General features: G+C 49.7%; 1 pseudogene; it reads left to right on the top strand.

Moving 5' to 3' along the window:
- Positions 1-136: 136 nt before the first annotated feature.
- LOC133722839 (17.5 kDa class I heat shock protein-like) lies at positions 137-2,849 on the top strand (annotated as a pseudogene).
- Positions 2,850-13,925: the final 11,076 nt, after the last annotated feature.

The raw sequence follows: 13,925 nt of genomic DNA, 5'->3' as shown, positions 1-13,925 counted from the left end.
ACTTAAAAACCACCTGGCCCAAAACCGGTATACGACTTCTTTTTGTTAAGTGACGAGTTTTGGTAAGTCGATCATCATTCTGATAAGGGGAGTACAATCTGCACTCCCCAAATTAATTTCACAATCTGCACTCCCCAAATTAATGTCACTCCCCAGCATCCAGATTGTAAATCACACACCCTCTTCATTTTTTCATATTTTCCTCATCTTTAAGGCATGTGATTTTCCAATAGTACTAACATTTTACGTTATTTCTAGATCAACTAATCATATGAGAACCAAATGAGTGAAGCAAGCAAATACTCAAAACATGCTGATCCAACCAATCGATTCACCATGTCGCTCATTCCCAATTTTCAACGAAACATTATCTTCGACCTTGATCTCTTGGACCCATTCAAAGATTTCCAATTTCCTTCCTCATCGCTCTCCACATTCGAGAAAACTTAGCTTTCATCGTCACCAGGATCGACTGGAAGGCAGAAGCCCATGTGTTCAAGGCTGATATTTCAGGGCCGAAGAAAGAAGAGGTCAAGGTTGAGATTGAAGATGACAGGGTGCTGCAGATCAGCAGAGAAAGGAAGATAGAGAAGGAGGACAAGAACGGCAAGTGGCACCGGATCAAGAGAAGCAGCGACAAGTTCTCGATGAGGTTCGAATGCTAAAGTTAATGAGATTAAGGCTGCTATGTGTTTGGCTCCAAAACCAGTTGGCTCGCAAACTGTCTCTTTTGAGCGTGTGCGCAGGCGTGCCAGCACCGTGGGGTGCAGTCGTCGGGGTAGTCCCTTGACCTGACTTCTTCTTCAAGCGTTTGTGGACGAGGAGAGCACCAACCTCGCCACAGGGTTCTTCTCTAGCATTACGGATAAGGACTTTCTGCCTTACGGATAAGGACTTTGGGTGTGATCTCTTCGCGTCACCGAATCGATACTTAGTATTGCAGACTAAGCAGAGCAATCACTGGGAAGTTTGGAGAAAGCACGGGTTGCGCTAAAGCGTGACTTTAGCTTCGCTGGGTTGCGAGGGCGTTACCCTTGCTTCGCTGGTAGTAACGGTGGCGGTTGCGCTCGCAGTCGGCTCGCTGGGAGACTGGGACTGGAAGTACGGTCGCCGGGTTGGTCTGGTGATGCTGACAGTCGGCTCTTGGAGAGACTAGGACTGGCGCACGGTCACCGGGTTTCAACAAGGTTGAAGGTTTGCTCCGGGGAGGCTTTGTAATCGCTAGGATTGATTGATATGCCAGAGACTTTTCGTCCTTGAAACCTGGTATATATATACCTAGGGTTTTGACTGCTCCTTGTTGTAGAAGGATTATTGATTGAAGTTTCCTAGTCAATCTCTGCTACTTGACTCCAATAAGGTTTCGTTTTTCCTCATGGATTCCGGAATGGGCGAAGCTGTAACCCAAACCCCAGTAGGCTTATTTTTGGGCCGCAGGTATCGGCCCGCTGTGCTAGATCCACTAAAGGATATTGCCAAAATTACTTTTGGGCTCAAACATGCCCCCCAGGCCTCGAAATCAGGCTCATGAAAATGTAACTGATTGAAGGGGACTAAAACGACGCGTTCAATGCTTGAAACGATGTCATTAATGAGGGTTGCGTCCTTTCGCTCGCGAAACGCCTTTCTGTCGTATCGTTTCCCTCACAAAATCTCTTATTTAAATCCGCAGCCACTTCAGACCTGTCACATCAGAAACTCTTTTAGTCTCCTAAACCCAGAAACCCTCTTTTGCACACATCTTCCTCTTCGACACCCAGAAATGGCTCCCCCGAAAAAGATAGTTATCGATCAAGAAGAAGAACTGAATGAACAAGCCGCCCATTCTTGGGGAGCCAACATCGGTGCCAGCCTGATCCTCCAGACCATTATCCAGAGACCCCTGCTCCTCAGACTCTCGAACAACCATGCCGGACTGGGTCCAACGCCGCGAGATTCTTTCCCGGCCGACGCCATCGCCTTCTATGGCTTACCTGTTCGCCGCCCCATCCCAGTCCTCCGAAGGACTCCTGGGGATTTTACCAGTTGGAGTGCCCCTAATCATCGATCAAAAATAGGGCATTGGCCATCTTTTATCAGTGCGGCGGAGCTTTCCTGGTATCGTGAAGCGCGAGCTCGAGATCTGGCTCGCTGGAACGCAGCAGGTATCACCCATACTATCGATCTTTGTTTTCGTCTTCCGCGCGGTGGCAATCATTCGCCACTCGCTGCCTTTCTCTGTTTTTGGAACACCGCCACCAACACCTTCGATTTTCGATTTGGCCAAATGAGTATCACTTTATTGGACATTCTCACCATCACTGGCCTACCCATCGACAGCGAGCCTTATCTGCATGGCCAATTCGACTCTGATACTTTTACTTCCACCATGGCCCAACATGGTCGCAGCGCTCATAGCGGCTCCTATCCGCGGTGGTTGGCTTATTACCGCCAGGAGCACAATGCGACTGGCGGGATTGCTTTCTTGGAGTACTGGCTCTGTAAGTTTATCTTCTGTAATTCCTCCTGTAAGCCCACTGGTGCCTGGACCTTTCTGGCAACGGCCCTCTACAACGGTTGCCGCGTGGGGTTAGGACAACCAGTGCTGGGTGCCCTCTATCGCACTTTGTACCAAGCCACAATGCATCCCTTCGAGACTGGCATTTCTGGCCCTTTTTGGATTCTTGACTTCTGGATTCAAATTTACTTCCCATATTTCCGTCGCGACGACATCCCATTGCTTCCACCTACTGATCAACTCCTGGGACGATGGCTCAGTCGCGATGAAAGGTACACATCCCCTCCTTATTCTGAGTGCTTCACATACTTGTACCTTCTGCACGAGATGCCATACTGCGACTTAGTGCTGAGTAGAAGATTCCCGGCTCCGCTTGAACATGGATTTCTCCCTGGCGCCTCTCGCTACAGTGATCGCGCGCGCCTGGCCTTTCGCCGCGCAATCTCCTGTTCCGACATCAGGATTGCCGCTGACGAACTCAGTTACGAACTCTATGCTCCCAACCACTTCGCTCGCCAACTCGGCCTTGTTCCATTAGTGCCATTCCCTCTGTATGATGCTTGGAACTATAACACCTCTTGGCGTAGATTTGGACCTCTTTCTGGGCCTCCGCCAGCACAAAGCACACTCGTACTGGTTGACCTCCCTGATTGGGCTAGAGATATTGACTCTGTGGATGGGACTGAGGAAGGATACGAGGCATGGTGGGCAGAAGTTTCTGTTAACTGCTGGAGGCAACAGCATGATGAGCTATTCGCTGCCATTTTCGGGGAACTGCGATACCCCTACACTGCCGATGTCGATCTACTTGCTCGCGTCCCTGAAGACGCTGCACAAGTTCCTCCTCCTGCTGCCGAGCCGGCTCCGCGACCCGCGCGAGCCCCACGTCAGGCCCAGGCTGGTATCGTAATCCGCGAACCCCCTCAAGAGGTAAGTATCCTGACTCGTGTTTTGTCCTTTGTTCATTTGCTCTTCCCTTTTAATTCAAAATTTTGCTATTCCAGGGAAACGCGCCATCCTCTGGCAGTCGCGCAGCCAACACTTCCCAAGCCACTGGCCAGTCTGGGAAACAAAAGGCAGTAATGACAGAGCCTGAAGACAAAGAATCCTCCTCTGATGATGATGACTCGCAGACGGTAAGAACTTTTTGTTTGAGTAAATCATACTTCCTCCACGAATCAAACCTAATCTTCTGACCCCAACAGATCGCCGCCCTCTCGGCTCGGAAACGCAGTCGCTCTGATCCTCGAACTGATCTATGGGCAGAAGATGAACCAATCGCTGACCGACTGGTAAGACACAAGCATACTCAGTACTTGTTAGCAATTTCTTTCCATTCTATGTGACCATGTAACAATCCTCATTCGCAGGTTCGCCATAGGTCCTTGAGACACACTGAAGGAGGATCTTCAGCTGCTGGTGAAGGCACATCTGCTTCCCAAGCCCAAGCGCCAACTATTGTGAACAACTCTCCACCTCGTGCGGGCGCTGCCAGTAATGCACAGTTGGCCTTGATCCCAGTGCAGATCATAGATGATAGCTCGCCTGAGGCCGAAGATAGAGTACCGCTACCGGATGCACCTCGCAAGGAACCAAGCGATATACATGTCCTGGAACAGATAGCGCCTGACTCAATTCCTATTCCCATCGAAGCTAACCCAGAGGCAATGCCAGCGGTCGTTGTGCGTGAGCCCCCAGCCGAGGAGGTATTTCCTTTAACCAACTAATTTATTATTACTTCCTGGCTTAAATATTCTATTCTGACAATACCTTCTTCCAGAATCCAAATGCCTTCAACACTGAGGAAGCTGTAGCTGAAGCTGTAGAGGCAGAAGCTGCTGAGCCCGCTCTTAATATGGTTGGTCAGGAACTTCTTCCCCCTGCCCCCCAAGTCACTGAAGCCGGAGAATTGGGAGACCTTCCTGAACCAATGCCAGAGGCAGCACCTGTCGCTGAGCAACCAACTCCCTCCACTCTGGAAAGGTTAGCTCGCGTACTCGAAGTGACCCCTCCTGGGGTCGTAGATGAAGCTAGAGAAGGCCTTCGTCGCTTCCTGGGCCCTGATATCTTGATTCCTGGTGCGCCCGTAAGAGTCTTAGAATATTTGAGGGTACTTCTCCGCGAGGGAGCCATCACTGAAGATCAGTTCCAAGAGGTCGATCAACTGCTGCAAAATCTCCCTCAAGGGCTCAATGAGCGGGCAGTCGCGGACGCGCAGGCTAGGCAGACCGAGACGCACTATCAGAACCTCACTCAGCACACAGAGACCGCGCGCGATTTCTTGGGTGACCAAGCTAACCTCATCAGGGAACTGACGCTCGAAAGGAACCACTTGAGGTCCCAGATTCAGGCTTTTCAAGCCCGGTTAACTGACGTTACTACCAGGCTTACTCATGCGGAGCCTCAGTTAGAACAACCCCTCGCTGCCTTCGAGACGCTATCCCAGGAACTGGCTCAGGCTCGCGTGGCAGCCCAACAAGCCGCACAAGCTGCTGCGGATGCTAGTTTTCGTTTAGATGAACTTTTCCTTCGCCTGACCCATGCAGGCCGCAGACTTTTGGGCCTCTAGAATTAAGCCCATGTTTCGTATGAACAATAATATTATTATTAACTTAATATTTAGCCCACATTGCTTGGCCCAAATACATATCAACTTAACTTCTCAAACTGTTCAGCGCTTTAATTTGTTTTAATGCTTTTAAAACTGTTTGAAAAGATTGAAAAGATAATCTCGAAATGGAGCGGTTACCTCCTTGGAGACTGCCCCGCTTCCCTCGCGCTTTCAATTATCTTCATTTCCGAGATCTTAGCATTTAACACCAATTGATACGCTCATTGATAGCAGTGAGAATATCACAACCACCCATCGTACGGTCAAGGCCACTGAGACTGGCACTATAAAACCTGCACTCTGGGGAGATGATATACACAAATGAATATGGGTTTCCCAGAAATAGTATCACAATCTCTACTTCTCTTCCTCCAGTTTCTACAATCTTCTCCTCACGATATCAACCTTAGCCTCAAATTCCTAGGCCTTATGGCTTAACCTCAATACCTGGGTAGGTCTTATGGCCTAACCTCAGATCCAACCACATGTCTTTGGTCTCTGGAAGTCGCGGTGAAATCCACCGGTTTCATTTAGACTGAAGAACATGTGGTGCTCCTGCCGCGGCGGAACCCGATTCTGAGGGGTCCCCTCTCTCAGACTGCCCGCGTGGAGCAGGAGGAAGAAGGGCGGAAGACCAATATGGGTCGCCTGTTCTTGCTCCGTAGCCTACCTCCAGGGTCTGACTGCGTGACTTATGTTTTTCCCCTAGAGGTAGATGTGGTTGTGAGTCGCACTCTCTGTGAAGACCATCTCCATCCCGGAGGATAATCCAACCAAAAGGGTTGCGATGGATTATTTCCTTCCTTTTTTGTCCGGTACAGACGGTAGCGGCTGCAACTCAGATCGGAGGAGGCATGTGGGTGAAGAGAGGAAGAGTATGAATGCCCGAGCACAGCCCCTTCGCTGCCACAAGATCCAGAAACTCTTAGTAGATCTGTAACTTTATGGTTTTTACTCTAAGCCACTTCTGGCCTTGTAAACCGCAAATGTAATTATTTTGATTTGCACTTTGTACTGCTCTTTGGCCGCAAAGCCACTTTATGAATGAAAGTTTTTAACACTTTTTGCAAATCAATGTATAAAATAAGGCCTCAGGTATAGGCCATTATATGCATTCTTAACACCATAATGTCAAAGAAAAGAAAAATTGACAACAATAACAAGAAATTTGAAATTGTTGACCGAAAATAAAGCCTCAAATAAGGCCTGAATGTACAGAGTGTTGCCCCCCTAGTATTCGTAGGTGAAGCAAGTACAGGATACTAAGGCCACAGAAAAGGCCTGAATATGGGTGAAACGAACCTGGGGAGACTAAGGTTGCCCCCCTGTCTGAGAAGAAGGTTGATCCGGTGGATCTTCAAACTCCCAAACACTAGGGTAGTATTTCTTCAAGAAACGCCCGTTAATGGGATTGCGGTGGAGGTCGCCATCCAAATCTTTGAGGTGAAAGGCCCCGCGCTCCAGAATGCGATGAACAACGAAGGGTCCTTCCCATCGCGGAGTCCATTTACCGCGGCCGGTCAACTTCTCGCCAAAAGGCAAAACAGCCTTCCAAACCAAGTCACCCACTTTGTAACTACGGCCACGCGTCCTCTTGTCATAGGCGCGAGCAATCCGTTGCTTTTCCAAAACCAAGTTGTCCAAAGCTGCCAAACGTTGCTCGCTGAGATCTTCGTGTTCTTGCCACATCGCCTGAACATAATCTTCCCCGATCAAGTGATGCTGATCTTGGACGCGCAGAGACTGGACGTTGATTTCCAAAGGTAAGATGGCATCATGACCGAACATTAGTGCATAGGGGGTCGTAGCAGTGGGATTCCTCTTGGAGGTACGATAAGCCCATAAGGTCTCATACAACGTATCGTGCCACAGTCTAGGGTTTTCAACAAGCATCTTCTTGAGCAAGGTGATAATAATTTTGTTACTGGCCTCTGCTTGACCATTGGATTGGGCATAATATGGTGTGCTGTGGACGAACTGGATGCCCAAGTCCTTGACAAGTTTCTCTACCTCGCCGCCCATAAATGCTGCCCCCCTGTCTGAGACCAACACTTCTGGAATGCCAAACCTGCAAATAATATTCTGAAAGATAAACTGGCGAATGGTAGCGCCGGAAGCTTCCTTCAAAGGGTCAGCCTCAACCCATTTCGTGAAGAAATCAGTGGCTACAATGATGAACTTATGCTGGAGCGAGGAATGAGGGTGAATCATCCCAATCAAATCCAAAGCCCAGCCTCGGGCAGGCCAAGGTTTAATAATGGGTTGCATGGGAATATTGGGAATGTGCTGCACTGGACCATGCGCCTGACAGTCTTGGCAACCTTTCGCGAACGCGATACAGTCCTTCAAAATGCTGGGCCAATAATACCCATGTCTTCTGATAAGCCAACGCATCTTGGGGCCTGCTTGATGGGCTCCACATACTCCCGTGTACGCTTCGCGCATCAACCTCTTGGCTTCGCGGCCATAGACACAGCGAAAGTCTACGACATCTTCCCCACGTCGTCGCAGCTCGTCACCTCTGAGGAAATAATTCAAGGAAAGAAAATGAGTCTTCCTGTCTGCCGTAGGGTCTGGTTGCTTGAGGTAGTCGATCAGCGGAATGCGCCAATCGACTTCAATAGGCTCGAGAACCGCGACAACTGGATCATCCGGTGGGTCAGGCCGCGCGAGCCACGAAGGCAGTGTGCGGCGCTCGACCTTCAGGATGCACTCGCGAACGCCATACTTCAATGTAATGCCTGTAGCCAATTGAGCGAGCTCATTGGCCGCAAAGTTGCGCTCACGGGGTATGTGCTCCAAATCCGCATCATCGAATTGATCCAGAAGCTCAATGGCGCGATGCAAATAGGGTATAAGCAAAAAGCTTTCACACTTGTACTTTCCTTGGAGCTGGTTGATTATAAGCAAAGAGTCGCCGTGTACCTGAACGTCCCTTACTCCCAACTCTAGCAGAACCTCTAGGCCAATGATCAGGGCCTCATACTCTGCTTGATTGTTTGTACATTTGAACTCCAACTGCAAAGAATAAGAAAAACGATCGCCCGCTGGATTCTCCAGAACAATCCCTGCCCCTGCTAACGTTTCTGTTCTTGAACCATCAAAGTACAGTATCCAGGGCTGCAAGGAGACTGTGGCTTGATGCCGAATAGCGTATTCTGGGATGCGCGCTAAATCTGGCCGAGTTATGGTCACAGCTGCTATCTCTAACTCCTTCACTACGGGGATGTCCAAGGTAGGGTGGTGTGCTAGGAAGTCTGCGATAGCCTGTCCCTTTACTGCCTTTTGTGGCACATACTGTAGCGAGAATTCAGATAAAGCCAATGCCCATTTGCCAATGCGGCCTCTCAGAATAGGCCGCGACAGCATGTACTTGACCAAGTCAGTCTGAGCGATGATGCAAGTGGTAAAGGATAACATGTAGTGGCGCAGCTTGCATGCTGAGAAGTACAATGTGAGACACAGCTTTTCCATCGGAGTGTACCTTGTCTCGCAGTCTGTGAGTGTCCTACTAAGATAGAATATGGCATGTTCGATACCATCCTCATCGTCTTGGGCGAGCAGGCTGCCAATGGAGGCCTCAGCTGCTGAAATATATAGTTTTAATGGGAATCCAGCCCTAGGAGGAACGAGCACTGGTGGGCTCGCCAGGTAGGCCTTGATTTTATCAAAAGCCTCTTGGTGTTTATGCTCCCAGACGAACTCGCTCTGGCCCTGTAGCTTCAGCAGAGGAGAGAAAGGCTGGATCTTACCTGCAGAGTTAGAGATAAAGCGTCTCAAAAAGTTGATCTTACCGAGCAAACGCTGCAGCTCTTTCTTCGTGTGTGGCGGAGATGCGTTGATGACTGCGCTCGCTTTGTCTTCAGGGACCTCAATTCACCCTCTGATGGACAATGAACCCAAGAAAGTCTCCTGCTTGAACCCCAAAAACGCACTTAGCGGGATTCATTTTAAGCTTGTGCTGTCGCATGCGCTCGAATACTTTCCTGAGATCTGTGATGTGATCCCCTATTTTCTGAGATTTGATAACCACGTCATCAATGTAAACCTCCAAAATCTTTCCAAGGATGTCATGGAAGATTAGGTTCATGGCTTTTTGATAAGTTGCACCAGCGTTCTTCAGTCCAAAAGGCATAACCACATATTCAAAAACGCCCGCGAACCCAGGGCAACGGAACGCGGTTTTGTGTCTGTCTTCTTCTGCGACCGGAATCTGGTGATATCCTGCAGTGCCGTCCATGAAGGACAATAATTCATGTCGCGCAACGGCGTCTACCAACATATCCGCGACCGGCATGGGGTAGACATCCTTAGGTGTAGCAGTATTAAGGTCTCTATAGTCTACGCAGACCCTCATCTTGCCATTCTTCTTGCGGACAGGCACTATGTTAGATAGCCACTGATTGTATTTGGCCACCCTGATAATGCCTGATTTATGCATTTTTTCAACCTCCTCTTTGACGAGGATTTGAGTTTCTGAATTCATTCTTCGCGGTTCTTGTTTCACAGGCCTCTTGTCAGGGAGTGTTGGTAGCTGGTGGCAAACCAAGTCCGGTGACAGGCCGGGCATATCCTCGTACTTTTCCTCAAAGCAGTCTTTGAATTCTAGCAATAAGTCGACAAGCCTCTGTTTCTCGCTAGGCTCTAGGTAAGCGCTAATAGCCACTTCCATGGGCTCATCTGTTGTCCCGAGATTGACTTTCTCGGTAGGGTCTCTGACTTTGGGAGGCGTGTCGTCCAACGCTGCCGGAGCGAGCTGAATCTCCACCTCATCCTCTTGTTCCTGATCAGAGAGTTCTTCTTCAACGATTTCCAAAGTCGCGATTCGCTCATAGGCCTCTTTTTCCACTAGATATGATGATAATCTTTCGTACAGCGAGTGGAGGGCCTCTATCCCTTCCTCTGGAAGGTCGTAATCCATTAATCGTTTAAGGGTTTAGGCACAGCGTGGCCAGGCCTTTCCAAGCCTTCTTTTGCGAGCGTAAGCCCCCACTGTGCCAGTTCAGAGGCCGTCACCCCTGTAGGGCGGCCTTTGTTATCGAGGCCACTGACTTGCAATGGAGCGATAGGCTCCAAATAGTACCTGGCATCTACATAGTTTGCGGATACTGGGAATGGACGAGGATCCGCTTTGATCACCTCAGCTTTATCTGTCTCCCTGTTCCACATAATAAGTTCCTGATGGAGGGTTGACGGAACACAGTAGCTCCGGTGAATCCAGTCCCTTCCCAGGATAGCGCTGTAGGCCGCATAGCAATCTGTCACAAAGAAAGCATAAACTCCCTCTGCTGGACCTACCTTGATACGCAAGAAAAGTAACCCCAAGGTCTTTGTTACAGTCCCCGCGAAGTTCTTGAGAGTGAGAGACGTTGACTGGATCTTCTCCTTCTTGATTCCAAGCAAGTGCATGGTCCTAGTAGTAATGACATTAACAGCAGCTCCAGTATCAACCATGATCTTGCTAACTTTGGTACCGCCAACGTCTGCCGTGATGTATAAAGGTCTCATGTGCTGGACCATAGCAGGCGTTGGCCTAGTGAAGCTCATGAAGAATTCTTTACTGTTGGCGTCCTCTGTTTCCAGACAGACAGTCTCTTCTACCGGTGTTGTGACCGCTGACGTGATCTGCAGGGGCTGTGTATTACATCCCTCAGCTTCTACGCATTCCTGAGCCGCGACCTGTATTGCATACCGCGCTGGGAGCACATAAACCATATTACAGGACGTATCTAATTCACCTATGTCGTCCTCCAGATTGAGCTTGGGTTCGTTGACAGGGATAACCGTGTTGAACTGTTTAGCCAACCTGTCTACTAAGGACTCCTCAGTGAGGCCTTTTACCTCACACTGCTCATGCTCCTGAACCACGGGAGCTTTTTCAGGGGAAACTGATTTTGGTTTCCTAGCAAAATCCGCCTCTAGGGGAGCAACTACTACATTCTGGACTTTCTTAGGTCGCCACTGTAAAGTGTCGGTAGTCCTATCCTTGCCCCCCAGTCTCTCGAAAACTGAGGATTTGGCTTCCGGTTCATCGCGAAACACACGGCGCCTGACGTGTGGTCGCCTGGACGGCGAGCTCTCCTTTCTGGCTGGCGGAAGTGTTCTCTCATTGGTAATTCTGCAAAAAACACTGGGCTCAGAAGCCCCTATTGCTGAGCTCGCTTGCTTTCGCAAACTGCGAGGGGCCACTAATGGCTTGGCAGCAAGTGCTTCCATCTCCTTCTGATACTGCTCAGGCGATTTGACCAATTGTGAAGGTTTGATCAGGCCCTGGTCTAAAGCCTCGAGCGCGCGCTTGGCTTCCCCAAACCTGCGCTGCAGTTTTCGCTTTTTGGAAGGACTTATCTCCACTGCCTTCCCCTTCTCCCTGGTGTACCACTTCCCTTCCTTGATGGTAGCGGTTGAAGCAGGTGGTATGTAGGGTTTTGTCCGAATGTCTTTGTGCTGGTTTGCAGCCTTCGCCTCTGTCTGCTGATCAACCGTAGCTGCCCTCAGCTTCTTAAACAGATTGGAGTCCTTTGTATGTGACCCCATTTCCTCCCTTTCTCTCGGGCTGGAAGGTTGATAGTTTCGCGATGGCGAGGCCCACTTGATGGGCGGGAGAAAGCCAAAACGAAATGTCTGCTCGACCTCTTCGTGCGACACTTGGATGCCACACTCTTCCTTGCACCGCGAGCATAACACTACGGGTGAGGCTTGACCAAATGGTTTAGCCTTCTTCTGGGCAGGGGCCTCGTTAAGCTCTCCTTCTCGCCCCTTTGTGTTCAAATCCAGGGTTGGTTTCCTCTGGTTCTGCTTGGTCCAGTTCACATCGACCATGTTGATCCCAGTATCAGGAAAAGGGTTTAGGTCAACAAGCGCTGCTGCAGTTACTGGAGCCTCCACTTGAAGACTACCGTTATTGAGCCATACCTGAATCTGGTCCTTGAGCTTCACACAGTCAGCTGTATTATGGTTCCACAAGTTATGGAATTTACAATACTTCTTTCCTTTCAGCTGATCTGGTCGAGGGAAAGGTCCAAAGTCGGTCTTCACCATCTTCGCGGCGATCATCTCATCTAGAATCTCGTGTGCCTTGTTGGCATCATATGTATACGCCGCGAACTCAGGTTTAGTGAAGGCCATCGATTTGAGCTTGACAGGTTTCTTGGAGATTTTCAGTTGCTTCAAGGCTGGGTTCTTTTTCCCTGTCAGTTCATAAGCGGCGATGTCGCTCTCTTCTTCCTCATCGTCCTCCTGAACCAAATCCTCACTATGATAGTGATAGTAAGGATCATACGTAGCCGGCTGGTAGCTCAGGGCCGCTATGGTGCGATTTTTCCCTGGTACATATGTCCCTCTGGACGCATTCTTCCTGGCATCAGTTTCTCTGAGGAGATGTTCGAAGCTTCCCACCTCTGTGATGAGCTCTCCCATTGACTGAATCATGCTTCCATGCTGCTTCTTTCGCTGGCGAGGCTCTAAGCCTTTGATCGCCAACTTGATCAACTCTTTCTCCGGCAGGATCACATTCAGTTTGGCCTTCTGAATCTGGAAGCGCTGAAGGTAGGCCACAGCGGACTCCGTGGGCTGTTGGGCCATCTGGGTGAGAGAAGCCAAGTCTACCTCAGGTTCTGTGGCCCCAAAAGTCTCTCGGAAGAGCTTTTCCATTGCAGGCCAATCTGCCACAGTTCCTGGTCGCAGTTTGGAGAACCACCTAAAGGCAGCCCCTGATAGGGAAGTGCCAAAGATCCTGCACTTGAGGATGTCATCATTCTGGTACTGGCCGCATTGTACCCTGAACCTGGCCAGATGAGTTGCCGTATTCTCGGTATCCTCCCCTGAAAAAGTAGCAAATATGATGTTTTTATAACCCCTGGGGAAGGGCGCGAGCATTATGTGCGGTAAGAAAGGTCCATCATAGACCCCATCCATCTGGGCCCTAGGGTTAGCCAGTCTGATCATCTCCTCTACCTCATCTCGTCTCACATATTCTGGACCCGGAGGAGGAGGATGTGGTATTGCCACTGTATGGCGAACAGCCTGCACAGGTATTGCTTGGTTTACAGCCGCTGTCCCTTCTCCTATCTGCACAACGCGGGTTGTAGCTGGTTGTTGAAGAGTCACTGCTGGCATAGGCATCTCTTTTGCCAAAGCTGTTATCTTGACCGGGTTACCAGCCTGGTCAATCCCATAATAGCTTCCTGGCAGCTCTTGGTATACATTCTCTGCCCCATCGCTGTCGTACTGAATGAACACAGCGGAGTCGGACGAAGTTTCAACCCCTTTCGATGCCTGCTGCTTCTGTCTGGCGGTCTGTCCACCTGACAGTGTGGTTTTTTCCTTGCTGCCGCCAATAACCAGGGCTCGTTCCTTATCTCTCAATTGCGTGGTAGCAACGGTCGCGGCAGGTGTAGCGGTACTGCTGCTAACCTTTTCCCGCTGATTTGGCGGCACATATTTACCTGAACCAGATGGTTGGCCAAGGGAACCAAGGATAGCGTTAGGATCTCCTAACGTCTTATTCAACACTTCTTTAGCTTGGTTCAACTCAGCTCTTTGCATGGCCACCTCGGTTGCGAGAGTTGCTCCATCTTTGCGAAGACCTGCCATAGCTGATGCTGTTTGCTTGGTATGATTCGCAAGAGCATCAATGATCTTTTTCTGCTGCTGACTCTGGGCATCTGCGATGCTTATAGCTTGAGCTTTTAACGCACTCTCAGTTTGCGACATCAGTTGCTCAGTTTCCACAGCTTGTTGGGAAATACGCTGGTTTATTTCGCGTAAGATTCTATCTGTTTTCGCGTTTTCCCTTTTCAGATCAGCAGCCATCTTCTT

This window comes from Rosa rugosa, chromosome 7, assembly GCF_958449725.1.
Source record: "Rosa rugosa chromosome 7, drRosRugo1.1, whole genome shotgun sequence".
Classification (NCBI taxonomy): Eukaryota; Viridiplantae; Streptophyta; class Magnoliopsida; order Rosales; family Rosaceae; genus Rosa; species Rosa rugosa.
Note: the sequence above shows the minus strand (reverse complement) of the source record. Positions and strands in the feature narration are given on the sequence as shown.